We start from the raw sequence: 4,541 nt of genomic DNA, 5'->3' as shown, positions 1-4,541 counted from the left end.
TTATATTCTGATAAACGTGAGCGCTTCAAGCAAAGCAAATTAACATGCAGCAAGGAAATTGGAAATATATTATACTTACCACACGCTAACTAAAACCAATTTACTATTAAATGCAATGACATTTAAAATTATAATAGAATGCATGTTTCTAATTGAACACTGGCTCTCTCGGCGAACGATCAATTTAACCGCCTAATCCGTAAAAGAGCCCAATCATTTAGTTTCAAGGAAGCTTGCAATCAACCCTGCCTCCAGGAGTCGAACCCTCGAATTACTGAATATCTTACCACTTCTCAATAAGAATGACGCCAGTCGCTAAGTTCTTTGGCACGACTGGAAGTGTGAGAGAGAGAGAGAGAGAGAGCGGGGGAGGAGGGGAAGGGGGCAGCGGAGGGGGAGAGGAAGGGGGAGAGGAAGGGGGAGAGGAAGGGGGAGAGGGAGAGGGAGGGAGGGAGGTAGTTGTTGTTGTTGTTGTTTAAGATTCGCTACCTGGAACAAAAAGTTCCAAGTAGCACGGGCTATGGTGAGCCCGTAAGGCGAGTGAAACCACTGGGGGTCGGTATTAGAGCAGCCATAGACTTCAGCTTGTCTCTCTACTCCCACCTTCACCTCCTCACCTCCGCCGACACTCTCCATCCACCCCCCCCCCTGCCTCCACATATCCTAAATCCACACACACATACACCCACCTACATCCAACTGTGCTCGGTACCGGTCGTGTACTTGTAGACTGGAGGACCATCTAAACTGGAAGTTCCGTAGACTAAGCTTAGACTAGATTCAGGCGACGGTATTTATCAAGAAAGCTTATCAGGTTAGTGCTTGGCTGAAGTCCACCACAGGGCAGAAAGGGAGAGGGACACATGCTTAAAGGGAAAGGGGGAGAGGGACACATGCTTAAAGGGAAAGGGGGAGGGGAACACATGCACAAAGGGAAAGGGGGAACACATGCACAAAAGGGAGATACAGGAGGCATCTACCCTTTCAGTGTGTTGCTTCAGGAAGGCGGAGGTACGCGTAAGAGGAAGATGGCGTAGCTACGAGCCCTTAAACACAACCTATTTACAACATTACTTTTACACTGTTGAGTAGTTGGATTATCAGAAAACAGAAGCTTAAAAGCTACACAAAAAAAGATGAGAGGGGGGGAGGGTGTTTCTGCTGGCCGCTCCAAGCAACAGCCTGTTGAACGAAGTTTCCATAACCCGAGCTTGGGCCCAAAGCCGGGCTCGGGGAGTAGAAGAATTCCCGCAACCCTCTGCAGGTCGCAGTTACAGCCCCGCTCCTGTGCCACGTAAGTCCACTACGGGCTCACCATAGCCCGTGCTACTTGGTACTTTTAGTTCCCAGTAGCTGAATCTTAAACAACAACAACAACTCTGCAGGTCGTAGTAGGTAGGTAAGTAGGATTTAACCCCCGCGACAACCTCTGCCCACGTCCAGAGACCCTGAGAGTCACTTCAGTGTTTCACACGACCAAAGACCACATTCACTCCAAACATCTATACTACTTAAGAGCTACACTCATGCCACCGTGCTGCCACCTCTTACGGTGGCTTTAATCTTCAACAACAGCAGCTCTTCCCACAAACAAGACCCGTGACTCTTAGATGGATCATAAAACACCTTTCCTAAAGGCATGGAAATTAAAAAAAAAAAATTACCTGCACGCAATACAGAGACGAGTTTGTATTCTTTGAAGTTCAGGCCGATAATACTGTACTTTCCGCTTGCGTGGGTGAATGGGTTCACCCAGAAACCACACAAACCTCACCCTCCCGCAAAAAAAAAAAAATCAAGCAGGTCACTCACCCTCTACTCATCAAGATTACCCACACCCAGTTCTATGACAACCTGTTTTTACCAGGCTTGCTCTGCCCCCGAAGTGTAACGACCAATTAGCTCGATGCGCTAATTACGCACCCGGCGGTGGTGGTGTTGGTAGTGGTGGTGGTGGTGGTGGTGGTGGTGGTAGGTGGTGGTGATAGTGGTGCCAACGATGGTCACCCATAAACAATTTAAAGGGGGAAAATGAGAGAGAGTAAGAGGTGTGTTTATTATATATATATATATATATATATATATATATATATATATATATATATATATATATATATATATATATATATATATATATTAGTATATTTTGGTAGCAGTCTTTCCTGTAGACATATATTATTAAATATGACCGAAAAAGTAAGATTAATAATTCTAACACGAATTTTCTCAATCTTTCGTACATTACGCTTCACTGTTGGAGGTAAATCAAAAATCACTTCTCCAAAATTCATTTTTATTTTTAGTCTGACGCGACACGGGCACGTTTCGTAAAACTTATTACATTTTCAAAGACTTCACAAATACACAACTGATTAGAAGTGGTACCTTATGCGATGGGACTTAAGAAACTTTTCCCAGTTTTTAAGAACCTTGATATTAATTTGGTGTTCATTAATAATACGATCAAGTCCAATTTAATAAGACATTCCCCTGGTACAGCAGGTTGTGTGTATTCGATTCCCTGCAATGATTGTGAGTCTGTGTACCTTGGACAAACAGCAAAATCCTTACAATTACGTATGTCCTAACATGCTTATAGTATAAGAACTGCCCAAATGTCTAATGCTTTGTATCTACACACAAGTTTGTGTGATCACACTATTAATTGGGATGGGGTGAAAAGCATTACCAATTGCAATGGCTTTGTGGAACGGAATTTAATTGAGTCTGTCCCAATCAGTGTCCAAATCTTCTTAATGTTAGTACTGGTATGATGTCTTCACCAAAACCATTAGAGAAGCCGTTGTTGACTAGGAATTGCCGTACCTTAAAGGGTTCTTCATCGACTTTATTCCATCCTGAGCTGTGGCTGAGAGCACAGTCGACGTAAACGTTGACAACACTCCTCTTGTACCTGTCTGGGTAGTCACTATTGGCATTGAGGCACATTCCTATGTTTGTTTCCTTAGTGTAGACTGTGGTGCGGAAGCCTCCGCTCCTTTCTGTGACCGTTACATCTAGAAAGGGCAGCTTCCCATCCTTCTCCATCTCGTAAGTGAAACTCAACACAGAATTCCGCTCAAATGTCTCCTTCAGCTCCTGAAGCCGTCTGGCATCAGGTACCTGTGTAAAAATGTCGTCAACATACCTGCAGTATATGGCGGGTTTCAAGTCCATGTCAACTAAGATCTTCTGCTCGATGGTACCCATGTAGAAGTTCGCAAACAGGACACCTAGGGGAGAACCCATGGCGACCCCATCTACTTGCTTATACATGTGCCCATCCGGGCTCAAGAAGGGTGCCTCTTTAGTACAAGCTTGGAGTAGTTTCCTTAGTATGTTACATACTTTTGCTACTATAGCACTGAGCATACTTTTGGTACTATAGCACCGAGCATACTTTTGGTACTATAGCACCGAGCATACTTTTGGTACTATAGCACCGAGCATACTTTTGGTACTAAAACGTTTTGGTACTATAGCACCGAGTTCCAACAATGCAGTACCTCTTTAACTCTTGCATTGTATTTACATAAACCATTTTTTCGTCTATGGTTTAAGACCTCTATATTGCCTTGGTGGCCTGTCGCCTTCCTGGGATTATTACTTATGTTTGACAAGGTCCCAATGGGCCCCCTAACTATCCTAATAGATCTTAGAGGAATAATTATTAAGCGTGATCCCTTGAACAGACGAACGATCCCTTGGACAGTCGAACGAGCCTTTGAACAATCGAAAGTGCCTTTGAACACTCGAACGAGCAATAAAATAGTCGAACGAGCGTTTGAACAATCGAACTTGATTTTAAATAGTCGAACGAGCCTTAGAACAATAGAACGAACATTTGGATAGCCGAACAGAATGTTTAATTACGTACTTTTCGGTAAAATGCTTTGATCCCAGCTTGATCACGGCGGGGAAATCCGCTCAAATCGAAAAGCCTTAACCAAAATAAGCCGACAAAAAATAATATAATAATAACATCAGAGGTTGGGAGCTGATGCCTCGCCCGGGCAGTAGGGGGGCGAGGCATCGGCTAATTGCAATATGTTGCTGCCAATGGCCCCCGTGATAGCAATCGGGCGCTGGTGGGGGAGCCAGCTGGGAGCAGCTGGTGACGGTAATAGCCACCGGCAGGAGGCCAGGAGTGGACCACCTTGCTCCTACCGAGCAAAGGTGCTCTCCTGCTAATACTTCAACAGGAGCTGAAGGGCGCTCGAAGGAGCAGGGGCTAAGGGGGGATGAGGGGGACTGGCACAGAACAAGATCGAAGTGAATTGGTACCACCAGTCGCCCATTAAGAACTAAGATGGCAACCCATACGGCCGGACTGATTGAATATTAAGGAAGCCGTCTTACCTCGTGGCTAGCTATGCTACTGAATAAATTTCGCATCACCGAGGGAAAATGTAAAAAGTTCTTATGGACGTAAAGACTTACTCTCAAGTAGTTTCTGTGTTCTTAAGGAGTCCAGCTATTTTCATCGTCAATTAGTCACAATAACGGGGCTGAAGTATGTTGACCAGACCTCACACTAGAAG

The sequence above is a fragment of the Procambarus clarkii genome, chromosome 89, assembly GCF_040958095.1.
Source record: "Procambarus clarkii isolate CNS0578487 chromosome 89, FALCON_Pclarkii_2.0, whole genome shotgun sequence".
Lineage (NCBI taxonomy): Eukaryota > Metazoa > Arthropoda > Malacostraca > Decapoda > Cambaridae > Procambarus > Procambarus clarkii.
Note: the sequence above shows the minus strand (reverse complement) of the source record.